Genomic DNA, 13,382 nt, shown 5'->3' on the forward strand with positions numbered 1-13,382 from the left:
GATGGACAGCTGTATGGGGACAGCCAAACAGTTATATAAACTCAAGTGAAGTCGAGTTGAGTTGAGTCAATCAGTTGTGTATCATAAGATAAGTTAAAGATGGTGTTTAAGATTGCACGAGTGTGAGAGTTGTTATCTTTGTTCTAAATAATATTTTGTTACAATTACGAAAACTATACATTTGTACGTGGTTTGTTTCTTCATGCTATTGTGGTGGTTGTAGTTGTATATGAAAAACATACACTACTTCAATTACACTTAGATCCTTTCATAAAATGACGTGAATTTAAAAACTTAAATGAAATGTAGATCCTTAAAAATCGCTTTATTTGCACAATTAACAAAAAACTGTGATCACTAATAGTTAAATAAAAAATTTTCACAGATTAAGTATTCTGTAAATTTTATTTTAAAATCAAATTGATATTTTCCCTACGACTTCGGTTAAATCCTTAACAATAACCACACCTTTTATTGAATAAAATAATACAAAATTTCCGTTTTGTACAAAAGATTTTTTATTGTATTTAAGTAGAGGTGTTTGAGTGTTTGATAAAATTATAGAAGAGAAGTTAAGGAATGGTTGTAAGCTTTAAGGAGTTTTGTACTTTGTGTATTTGCGTGCAAGTGAGTTCTATTGCAGAAGTACATAAATATGAATATGCTGTTGCTGTTTAGCACTTTTCCTTGTATACTGTTGAAAACACTCTATTTATCTTGCTAACAAAAAGAAATCTTTTACATACATATGTATGTCTGTAGATAAAAGTCCAGAACCCTAGCTTAATAACCCAATGATTAATTTTTAATATTATTTAGGCATATTTAAAGCAAAGCTTTGATGATAGACTTTGAAAATAGCCTTAAATAAAGCTGAAATTAAGAAAAAAAAACAAATCTGTTATTACTTTAAGTTTTCTTAAAAAAAATAGAAATTCTAGAAATGAACTAGAATTGAACTAGAGCTGAACTAGAGCTGAACTAGAGCTGAACTAGAGCTGAACTAGAGCTGAACTAGAACTGAACTAGAACTGAACTAGAACTGAACTAGAACTGAACTAGAACTGAACTAGAACTGAACTAGAACTGAACTAGAACTGAACTAGAATTGAACTGAACTAGAACTGAACTAGAACTGAACTAGAACTGAACTAGAACAGAACTAGAATTGAACTAGAACTGAACTAGAACTGAACAAGAACTGCAAAATAGTTTTATATATAAATGTTAATTTCAAAGCTTAACTTAAATAAATTCCATTATTTAAGATAACGTTGCGTATAATTATTATTTAACTTAATTGTGTATATAAATGCTCATACGCCACAATGCTTTACTTTGAATTTTTATCTGTTGTAACAAAATTCTGTAAAAACTTTAACTTTAGCCAGAATTCAATTGTCAATATTTAAAGTTATATATATTTTATTTTATTTCAACTAAATAATGTTCAAACTTACTTTGACGCGTCTCACTTCAGCGGCACACAAACGCAAGGTATCATCATCTGGTGCAGCAATGCCAAGCAGCTGGGAGCAATAGGAAATACGTTCATGTTGTGCAGTGAAGCATTCCATTTTCAAACAAACTTCATCGCATAGACTATAAACTTCTGAACAAGGCGTTTGAAAAAACTTTAAGAAGATGGCAAAAGAAGTAATGTTTTAATAAATTTATTTTCTTCATCCTTTATTACACCCTACAGCATAACCATAAACAAAGAAACTCACCGCCATTTTTTGGAATTTCTTAGCAAATATTTGCAAATGACACATGTACAACATGATTATGGCTGATACTCTTTGCTGCTGATGCCTTTTTGTATCTTGCAGAGCCTCTGACTTTGTGACTGCTTGTGCCTTAAGATGTTGCCACTGCACCGGCAACTGATCAATATTGCGCACTAATTGCCCATCATATTGAACATTGTATATCTTTAGTAGTTGCATCATTTCCTTGAGTGGCTTAAATAGATTATCAGCGTAAGCTTCACGTTGTTTAATTTGAGCCATCACTTCAAGCACTTGCAGCAAAGTGCGAAAATCATTACGTGCAACATGAAGTTGCAGTAATTCAAAGCCGTTTTTAATGAATTTGTTAAATTTCTTTTATAAGTGATCGAAAAAGAAAGGGAAGTTGTAAACTATTAATGAGGGAAAAACTTAATTATGTGTAAGTACAAGTGAGGGAATTAAAGGTTAAAAAAAATACATTGGTTTAATTGTAAGAGGGAAAATTTTTAAAATTGGAAATGAAAATACATATGTAAAAATAATTATTTTCATGACGTTGAAAAACATTCTTTAAAAATTTGTTGGTTTTAACTGTTGGTTTGTAACTTACTTCCAGTGTAGTTTCCACATAACGAAGAAGCCTTTTCTTAAAATATTGTGACCATTTGCAAGTCATATTTAGCAATGTATATTTTAAGGGTTTAATATCAATTGACAACCACCCATTAATGTTGTGAAAATCATTCCGTTGCTCAATGACATCGTGAAGTTGGCTGTAACGCTCAATCTAGATAAAAAATATAACATATGTTAATAACTTAATACTTTCTAAAACTTACTACATGTCTATTTATAATACTGGTATCAAAAAAGTACTTTTTTAATTAAATTTTATTAAAATAAAAATTAATATCATTTGACATCTTAAGTCTCAGATTGTCTTCCATATGAAATTCTGTCTTTAAATTGGTCAAAGCGAAATAAAGATAGAAACCAAAGGACATCACAAAACCTCAAATAAACACAATAATAAGATATATGACTGCTTAAAAGCCAAAATAAAGATTTTATCTTTGTATTGAAATATTTATGCAGAAATATAATGGTTACATTTTATTGCAAATACATACATATAAATATATGTATGGGTAAATACACATGGGAATATCTTCATACATTTATGTAGTATTTTCATATACATATAAAATATTTGCGGTTGAGGTTAAAGTTTTGTGGTTTTAGCCTATTAAACTTAAAGAAATTGGTTCATATATCATTGTGGCCCAGTCAAATGGTCAATTTAAATTCGTAATATTTTTTAGTTTTGTGTCGTTTTTTTTTTTTTGGTTAGAACTCAAAAGGCTTATAATGGGATTTAAAGTCAGTCAGCAGTTGAAGTTGTCGTTCTTAGATGTTGTTGTAATATAGTGGATTTACTTTGTTTTTTGTTGTTCATATGCATGTGTGTACTTATGTATATGTAAATGTGTGTACATAGATATGCAGTATTTCTTATGCAGCCCAACAAACATTTTAATACATTATTATTTCTCAAGAGTTTGTAAAAGACTTATTGAATATTTGAAAATAATATAACTTTCAATTAAATTACAATTGATCTCAAACAAATTTCAAGCAAAAATGGATAATCATTATATATTTCATTAAAGTATATGAAAGTAGTAGTATCTGAAAGTTCTATTTTCCTTTTAGTATTTTTGCTTGGTTATGTACATATTTGCGTCCCTTTTAAGCCTTTTGTTTTAAGTGAACACCAAACGCTTTTGGTCAAAATAATAGTAAAATATTGCAGACCATAAATTAAATAATAAACAACTTAAAGGAAACCAAAAGTTAACCAAATGACTTGAACAATTTTAATTTAATTTTCAGGTAGTGGTAATGGTGGTAAAAAATATTCAATTTCTAAAATAGTGAACAATTTTATTATGAATTTGTTTCAATAGGTCAATAAAATTTCATGTTATAGATATTGTAATTTAAATAAAAATTATTAAAAAAAACAGATTTGTCAACACAATGTTACATAACAAAGAGATGGTTTGAAGTGTTAAAACTAAAATTAACAATTTTTAAGTTCAATTCCAATTCATTTCTAGTTATGTTCTAGTTCTAACTCTATTTTAGTTCTACTACAGTTCTAGTTAAATTATGCTTTGTTTTGTATTAAAATCAAAGATTTATTTACACATACATAAATTTATTCATACTTCTTCACTATGTGTATATTTTAGTCAAGAAGTATGAGTTGAAATAAAAAAGTGTAAATTTTTGCAATATTTCTTGGTTTCTTGTTATTGTGTTGTTAATGTAGCTCCATTAGCTCCATATTAAATATAGACATAAGGATTACTTTACAAGGTTCAAATGATGCCAACTTTTCATATGAATGCAATCATATGCTGGCAGCTTTGTAACCGTGGCCCCTGTTAAGTATAGCTAAGAGCACAAGTTGAAATTGAGCTTAAACGAAATTGTAGGGGATTGTAGAGGCAAAACAGTGTTTTTGTTGTTCAGTTCAATTGTAATACAATACTTAAACGAGTACAAGTATGAATGTTACATAATAAAACAGTACAAGTGCCAAGTAACAGTAGTTTGGCCCTAAACGTTCAACATTTATCAAATGTTATTGGTCCCGTGGGTACAACTTGTGTGATTGTGGTCGCCTATATATATTTTAACTTTAAGCATATTTATAAGTCTATATGTATGTGTATGAATATGTATGTATTAAGTACTTGTGTTAGTAAATATGTATGATTTCTTTAATATATTATATGTACTTTGGTTATTATTGTTGCTGTTGAAATTTCTTGCAATATGTGGCAGTTTCATATAAAAGTTCCAAGATTGACCACAACTATAGTGGCAAAATATACTGTTTTGTACATACAACCACATAATAACAAATATATAAAAGAATGTAGTATGTCTACAGTAAATAACAAAAATAGTTTATTTAATACAAAATAATCAATTCGAATTAAGTGAAATGTATACGTATAAATATATACGGACTTGGGCGTATGAGTACTGCTTCAAAACAACTAAAATATCAAGTATACGTAAATTTCTCTTAATGTTATGTTACTTTGAATTCTTCTAGATCAGTTCTAGTTCAGTTCTAGTTCAGTTCTAGTTCAGTTCTAGTTCAGTTCTAGTTCAGTTCTAGTTCAGTTCTAGTTCAGTTCTAGTTCAGTTCTAGTTCAGTTCTAGTTCATTTCTAGTTCAGTTCTAGTTCAGTTCTAGTTCAGTTCTAGTTCAGTTCTAGTTCAGTTCTAGTTCAGTTCTAGTTCAGTTCTAGTTCAGTTCTAGTTCAGTTCTAGTTCAGTTCTAGTTCAGTTCTAGTTCAGTTCTAGTTCAGTTCTAGTTCAGTTCTAGTTCAGTTCTAGTTCAGTTCTAGTTCAGTTCTAGTTCAGTTCTAGTTCAGTTCTAGTTCAGTTCTAGTTCAGTTCTAGTTCAGTTCTAGTTCAGTTCTAGTTCAGTTCTAGTTCAGTTCTAGTTCAGTTCTAGTTCAGTTCTAGTTCAGTTCTAGTTCAGTCTAGTTCAGTTCTAGTTCAGTTCTAGTTCAGTTCTAGTTCAGTTCTAGTTCAGTTCTAGTTCAGTTCTAGTTCAGTTTCTAGTTCAGTTCTAGTTCAGTTCTAGTTCAGTTCTAGTTCAGTTCTAGTTCAGTTCTAGTTCAGTTTCTAGTTCTAGTTCAGTTCTAGTTTCAGTTCTAGTTCTAGTTTCAGTTCTAGTTCAGTTCTAGTTCAGTTCTAGTTCAGTTCTAGTTCAGTTCTAGTTCAGTTTAGTTCATTTCTAGTTCAGTTCTAGTTCAGTTCTAGTTCAGTTCTAGTTCAGTTCTAGTTCAGTTCTAGTTCAGTTCTAGTTCAGTTCTAGTTCAGTTCTAGTTCAGTTCTAGTTCAGTTCTAGTTCAGTTCTAGTTCAGTTCTAGTTCAGTTCTAGTTCAGTTCTAGTTCAGTTCTAGTTCAGTTCTAGTCAGTTCTAGTTCAGTTCTAGTTCAGTTCTAGTTCATTTCTAGTTCAGTTCTAGTTCATTCTAGTCAGTTTCAGTTCAGTTCTAGTTCAGTTCTAGTTCAGTTCTAGTTCAGTTCTAGTTCATTTCTAGTTCAGTTCTAGTTCAGTTCTAGTTCAGTTCTAGTTCAGTTCTAGTTCAGTTCTAGTTCAGTTCTAGTTCAGTTCTAGTTCAGTTCTAGTTCAGTTCTAGTTTCAGTTCTAGTTCAGTTCTAGTTCAGTTCTAGTTCAGTTCTAGTTCAGTTCTAGTTCAGTTCTAGTTCAGTTCTAGTTCAGTCTAGTTCAGTTCTAGTTTCAGTTCTAGTCAGTTCTAGTTCAGTTCTAGTTCAGTTCTAGTTCAGTTTCTAGTCAGTTCTAGTTCAGTTCTAGTTCAGTTCTAGTTCAGTTCTAGTTCAGTTCTAGTTCAGTTCTAGTTCAGTTCTAGTTCAGTTCTAGTTCAGTTCTAGTTCAGTTCTAGTTCAGTTCTAGTTCAGTTCTAGTTCGTTCAGTTCTAGTTCAGTTCTAGTTCAGTTCTAGTTCAGTTCTAGTTCAGTTCTAGTTCAGTTTCTAGTTCAGTTCTAGTTCAGTTCTAGTTCAGTTCTAGTTCAGTTCTAGTTCAGTTCTAGTTCAGTTCTAGTTCAGTTCTAGTTCAGTTCTAGTTCAGTTCTAGTTCAGTTCTAGTTCAGTTCTAGTTCAGTTCTAGTTCAGTTCTAGTTCAGTTCTAGTTCAGTTCTAGTTCAGTTCAGTTCAGTTCTAGTTCAGTTCTAGTTCAGTTCTAGTTCAGTTCTAGTTCAGTTCTAGTTCAGTTCTAGTTCAGTTCTAGTTCAGTTCTAGTTCAGTTCTAGTTCAGTTCTAGTTCAGTTCTAGTTCAGTTCTAGTTCAGTTCTAGTTCATTCTAGTTCAGTTCTAGTTCAGTTCTAGTTCAGTTCTAGTTCAGTTCTAGTTCAGTTCTAGTTCAGTTCTAGTTCTTCTAGTTCAGTTCTAGTTCAGTTCTAGTTCAGTTCTAGTTCAGTTCTAGTTTCAGTTCTAGTTCAGTTCTAGTTCAGTTCTAGTTCAGTTCTAGTTCAGTTCTAGTTCAGTTCTAGTTCAGTTCTAGTTCAGTTCTAGTTCAGTTCTAGTTCAGTTCTAGTTCAGTTCTAGTTCAGTTCTAGTTCAGTTCTAGTTCAGTTCTAGTTCAGTTCTAGTTCAGTTCTAGTTCAGTTCTAGTTCAGTTCTAGTTCAGTTCTAGTTTCAGTTCTAGTTCAGTTCTAGTTCAGTTCTAGTTCAGTTCTAGTTCAGTTCTAGTTCAGTTCTAGTTCAGTTCTAGTTCAGTTCTAGTTCAGTTCTAGTTCAGTTTCTAGTTCAGTTCTAGTTCAGTTCTAGTTCAGTTCTAGTTCAGTTCTAGTTCAGTTCTAGTTCAGTTCTAGTTCAGTTTCTAGTTCAGTTCTAGTTCAGTTCTAGTTCAGTTCTAGTTCAGTTCTAGTTCAGTTCTAGTTCAGTTCTAGTTCAGTTCTAGTTCAGTTCTAGTTCAGTCTAGTTCAGTTCTAGTTCAGTTCTAGTTCATTCTAGTTCAGTTCTAGTTCAGTTCTAGTTCAGTTCTAGTTCGTTCTAGTTCAGTTCTAGTTCAGTTCTAGTTCAGGTCTAGTCAGTTCTAGTTCAGTTCTAGTTCAGTTCTAGTTCAGTTTCTAGTTCAGTTCTAGTTCAGTTCTAGTTCAGTTCTAGTTCAGTTCTAGTTCAGTTCTAGTTCAGTTCTAGTTCAGTTCTAGTTCAGTTCTAGTTCAGTTCTAGTTCAGTTCTAGTTCAGTTCTAGTTTCAGTTCTAGTTCAGTTCTAGTTCAGTTCTAGTTCAGTTCTAGTTCAGTTCTAGTTCAGTTCTAGTTCAGTTCTAGTTCAGTTCTAGTTCAGTTCTAGTTCAGTTCTAGTTCAGTTCTAGTTCAGTTCTAGTTCAGTTCTAGTTCAGTTCTAGTTCAGTTCTAGTTCAGTTCTAGTTCAGTTCTAGTTCAGTTCTAGTTCAGTTCTAGTTCAGTTCTAGTTCAGTTCTAGTTCAGTTCTAGTTCAGTTCTAGTTCAGTTCTAGTTCAGTTCTAGTTCAGTTCTAGTTCAGTTCTAGTTCAGTTCTAGTTCTGTTCTAGTTCAGTTCTAGTTCAGTTCTAGTTCAGTTCTAGTTCTGTTCTAGTTCAGTTCTAGTTCAGTTCTAGTTCAGTTCTAGTTCAGTTCTAATTTAAATACTTCGTTATCTTAAATTTTGCTCTACACTGTTTCCGTTTGCATATAAACATTCATCCTATTCGTATTTCCTAAAGTATTGTTAATCTGTATGTATGAACCTGGAGTTGGAGTGAGTAAGTGTATTGTAATGTCTAAAAGTGACCACATGTGTGACCAAAATTGCTTTTGAGACAATCAAGCCTGCAAACGAAAAAAAGTCCAAAAATGATATGAGACCAAAAAAAAAAAAAAAATGAGAAGAAACATTTACCTCAGGTCAGTTATTCACAAAGAACAAAAACCTAAAAATTCAGTAGAATTGGATGCATATTGTTTATGTCTCTTTGTATTTAGACTCACATATTCATAGCCATACGTGTCAATGTGTACGTAGTAGTGTTCTACAATTTGTAATTTCTATTTCCTTTTGCTAGTTTATGAAGAACGAGAACAAATAAGAATAGTTAAGAAACAAAAGGCATGGCAACATTATATATGAGGAGCATAAACATTTTATGAGAATTTCAACTATAAATAACTGTGTAAAACATTTTTAGGCAAGTGCCAACAAAAATTATTGTTTTGAACTAAACTGATTTGATTTGACTTGGCTTAATCTCACTCTGACCGGGAGGATAAATTTCGTTGAATCAGCAGTTGTAAAACGAGAGAAAAGAAATAAATAAAACTTGTAAAAAGAATGTTACTTTTATGAAAAACTGGTTTGTTTACAAAAAAAGTAATAAGTAGAAGATTGATGCAAGTTTATCATTTCTAAAACCTAAATTACTTTTTTTTATCTTATAATTGAAATAAACACCTTCATTTTATTGCAACAATTTTTATAACTTTCATTAACTAAATAGTAAAAAATAAAAAAAAAAAATTGTAACATGTGTTAGCAGTTTTGAAAATTCATTCAAGTGAATTACTTACCTCATGTTTAAATGTTTCCATTACATAATATTCTTTATTTATGGTGAAATCCTGCTTTTGTTTATTTCCTTTACTTTGTTGTTTTGTTGTCGTTGTTGTTGTTGCCACTTTTATATCCTTTAAGTGCTGATTCAAAACATTTGAATATTTTTCACACCATAAATGTTTATACGCTTCGAATTGCAGAGCATATAATTTAGCAGCATTTAACGTTTCGTTGACAATTTTTCTTATATTCGTATTCAATTGTTTTATTTCAAAATCTAAAGGTAAAAAAAATAAAACGGGGATAAAGATTTGGATATAAAGAAGAATAAAATTTAAAAAATCACTTTGAAAAGTAGTTCTTACTTATTCAAGTATTTAACTTGACGTATGCTTAAGTGAACAAACTAATTGCATTTATTCTTTAAAAGATGTTTCCTTTTTTCCTTTCAGAAGATCAGCTGTTTATTAAGATTTTATAACATAATTGCAGTTAATTTAAATAAAATACATTTTGTCAGTCATAGTGCTAACTCAAGCTTACTTAAACTTGTAAGTTCTGTTCTAGTTATGTTCTAGTTCTGTTCTAGTTTTGTTCTAGTTCTGTTTTAGTTCTGTTCTAGTTCTGTTCTAGTTCTGTTCTAGTTCTGTTCTAGTTCTGTTCTAGTTCAGTTCTAGTTCTGTTCTAGTTCTGTTCTAGTTCTGTTCTAGTTCTGTTCTAGTTCTGTTCTAGTTCTGTTCTAGTTCTGTTCTAGTTCTGTTCTAGTTCTGTTCTAGTTCTGTTCTAGTTCTGTTCTAGTTCTAGTTCTGTTCTAATTTCTTTTCTAGTTCTGTTCTAGTTCTGTTCTAGTTCTGTTCTAGTTCTGTTCTAGTTCTGTTCTAGTTCTGTTCTAGTTCTGTTCTAGTTCTGTTCTAGTTCTGTTCTAGTTCTGTTCTAGTTCTGTTCTAGTTCTGTTCTAGTTCTGTTCTAGTTCTGTTCTAGTTCTGTTCTAGTTCTGTTCTAGTTCTGTTCTAGTTCTGTTCTAGTTCTGTTCTAGTTCTGTTCTAGTTCTGTTCTAGTTCTGTTCTAGTTCTGTTCTAGTTCTGTTCTAGTTCTGTTCTAGTTCTGTTCTAGTTCTGTTCTAGTTCTGTTCTAGTTCTGTTCTAGTTCTGTTCTAGTTCTGTTCTAGTTCTGTTCTAGTTCTGTTCTAGTTCTGTTCTAGTTCTGTTCTAGTTCTGTTCTAGTTCTGTTCTAGTTCTGTTATTAAGATTTTATAACATAATTGCAGTTAATTTAAATAAAATACATTTTGTCAGTCATAGTGCTAACTCAAGCTTACTTAAACTTGTAAGTTCTGTTCTAGTTATGTTCTAGTTCTGTTCTAGTTTTGTTCTAGTTCTGTTTTAGTTCTGTTCTAGTTCTGTTCTAGTTCTGTTCTAGTTCTGTTCTAGTTCTGTTCTAGTTCAGTTCTAGTTCTAGTTCTGTTCTAGTTCTGTTCTAGTTCTGTTCTAGTTCTGTTCTGTTCTAGTTCTGTTCTAGTTCTGTTCTAGTTCTGTTCTAGTTCTGTTCTAGTTCTGTTCAAGTTCTGTTCTAGTTCTGTTCTAGTTCTGTTCTAGTTCTGTTCTAGTTCTGTTCTAGTTCTGTTCTAGTTCTGTTCTAGTTCTGTTCTAGTTCTGTTCTAGTTCTGTTCTAGTTCTGTTCTAGTTCTGTTCTAGTTCTGTTCTAGTTCCGTTCTAGTTCTGTTCTAGTTCTGTTCTAGTTCTGTTCTAGTTCTGTTCTAGTTCTGTTCTAGTTCTGTTCTAGTTCTGTTCTAGTATTGGAAAAGTTAGCTTTAGATATAGAGTGAAGGTGAAACTAATTATATTTTTCTTTAATTAAGTTGCACTCAAATTGTTATTTTGAGTGCAACTTAAACATTATACCTGTAGTTCTGTTCTAGTTCTGCTCTAGTTCTGTTTTAGTTCTGTTTTAGTTCTGTTCTAGTTCTTTTCTAGTTCTGTTCTAGTTCTGTTCTAGTTCTGTTCTAGTTCTGTTCTAGTTCTGTTCTAGTTCTGTTCTAGTTCTGTTCTAGTTCTGTTCTAGTTCTGTTCTAGTTCTGTTCTAGTTCTGTTCTAGTTCTGTTCTAGTTCTGTTCTAGTTCTGTTTTAGTTCGTTCTGTTCTAGTTCTGTTCTAGTTCTGTTTTAGTTCGTTCTGTTCTAGTTCTGTTCTAGTTCTGTTCTAGTTCTGTTTTAGTTCGTTCTGTTCTAGTTCTGTTCTAGTTCTGTTCTAGTTCTGTTCTAGTTCTGTTCTAGTTCTGTTCTAGTTCTGTTCTAGTTCTGTTCTTGTTCTGTTCTAGTTCTGTTCTAGTTCTGTTCTAGTTCTGTTCTAGTTCTGTTCTAGTTCTGTTCTAGTTCTGTTCTAGTTCTGTTCTAGTTCTTTCTAGTTCTGTTCTAGTTCTGTTCTAGTTCTGTTCTAGTTCTGTTCTAGTTCTGTTCTAGTTCTGTTCTAGTTCTGTTCTAGTTCTGTTCTAGTTCTGTTCTAGTTCTGTTCTAGTTCTGTTCTAGTTCTGTTCTAGTTCTGTTCTAGTTCTGTTCTAGTTCTGTTCTAGTTCTGTTCTAGTTCTGTTCTAGTTCTGTTCTAGTTCTGTTCTAGTTCTGTTCTAGTTCTGTTCTAGTTCTTTTCTAGTTCTGTTCTAGTTCTGTTCTAGTTCTGTTCTAGTTCTGTTCTAGTTCTGTTCTAGTATTGGAAAAGTTATCTTTATATATAGAGTGAAGGTGAAACTAATTATATTTTTCTTTAATTGAGTTGCACTCAAATTGTTATTTTGAGTGCAACTCAACCATTATACCTGTAATGGTTGCCGCTACAAATGTTTTATTTGTTATTGCTGTTGTAGTTGTATCTATTTTACCAACTTCCTGACTGACACTAATGTCTTCATATTGTTTGCCTTTATTTGGCTGCTGATTCCTGTAATCATGTATTAGTTTAGATTTTATAGTATGTTCCGAGTAAATATCGTCCCATTCATCATCTGACGATAGTGTTGTACTGTTGTCACGAAATATACGTGGCATACAGTTGCAGGACCTACTGATATCTAGCAGTAGTTGTTCAACAATTTGTTGAAAACTATTTTCCACGTTTGGCTCGAAAGTTGGCTGAAAGCGTATTTGCATGCCCAACAATTCCAATTTTACCTTAAACAAGGGAGATTTTGTGTTGATGGCGGGAGTTATGGGCTCCCTAAGGCATATTTTCGTAGATGAGGGGGAGCAGGAATAGGAGGAAAGTAGGCGCTTTGGTAATTTATTGGGTGTAAGAGGTTGTAGTAGTAGAGTTTTAGTTGTAGGAGTAGTATTCAATGGTACGTGTTGTTGATTTTGGCTTTGGCTGTTTTTAAGTAGTTCGGGTAGAAAGTGTTTGGTGTTTGTTGTGGTGCCTTTAGTTGTTGTTGCTGATGATGACGACAGCGATGATGGGGATGTGACTTCCACGTTAATTGTCATTGTTGGTGCTGTTACTGTTGTTTTCGTTGATGTTTCCATTGATTTCATGTTTTTTAAGGGGTGGTAATAAAATGTCCTGGTTTTAGTTTCCGTTATTGTTGCTAAAGCCAACTTTGCATTTGCTGCCGACGTTGTTGCGATGTTATTTTCTCTAGCTGTTGCTGATTGTACTGTCGTTGTTGCGGTTGTAGACATTTCATTGTGCAAATACTCTAAGCTGCAGTCGTGTGTGACGGGCCGTATGAACGTTGTGTACATTAAGTTGAATTTTGGAGTGTGCATGTTGCATGCAATTGCAAAAATACCACAAAATGTTACTGTGTTGTTGTTGCTTTTGGTTTTTTTCTCTACTGTTTACTATTCATTCGTTCGTCTTGTTGTTTCTTTTGTCTTTATTTGAAAATGTTGTTGTTGATGACTACAATGACAATGACTCTACTTGACGATAATGTGAATGAGTATGAAAATTACTGCAACTACGATTTAAAAGATGTTAATGATATTGTAGGTTTTGATGATAATTATGTTGTTGTTATAAGTATCATTTCTAGCAATTCGCCTGTCATCGTTTGCAGGTTAAATGATATGCATTGATACTTAAATTTATTGCTTTGCTTTTTGTGTAAGAGTGTGTGTTCTATATATGTATGTAGATTTTCACTGTCTTCATTTGCAATAATGTTTCACACAAAATTTCTTTATAATTGAAATGGAAATTGTGATTTAACTTAGACTACGAAGTGTGTATGGAAATAGGCTTTTAAAATAATTGTTTCTTTTTTTTTGGAGGAAGAGTTACTTGGTCTGAAGAAATAATTAGTGAAAGTATAAAAAGTTTCCAAGCAAATGCTAGACTAATATTAGTCCATATATTTGTCAATATTTTTCAATCTAGCCTAGTAGTCCATAGGGAATTCAACTCCATAGACTAGATAAAATACGAGTCCAAATATAATAGCCAAAGTAAGTTCATAATCCTCTAGTTGATCTAGACCATAGACTAATTAATAGACTAGTTCACAAGCTAATAGTTTAATCATCAGTATAGTTCTTAGATT

The sequence above is a fragment of the Lucilia cuprina genome, chromosome 4 (genome assembly GCF_022045245.1).
Source record: "Lucilia cuprina isolate Lc7/37 chromosome 4, ASM2204524v1, whole genome shotgun sequence".
In the NCBI taxonomy this organism is placed as follows: Eukaryota; Metazoa; Arthropoda; class Insecta; order Diptera; family Calliphoridae; genus Lucilia; species Lucilia cuprina.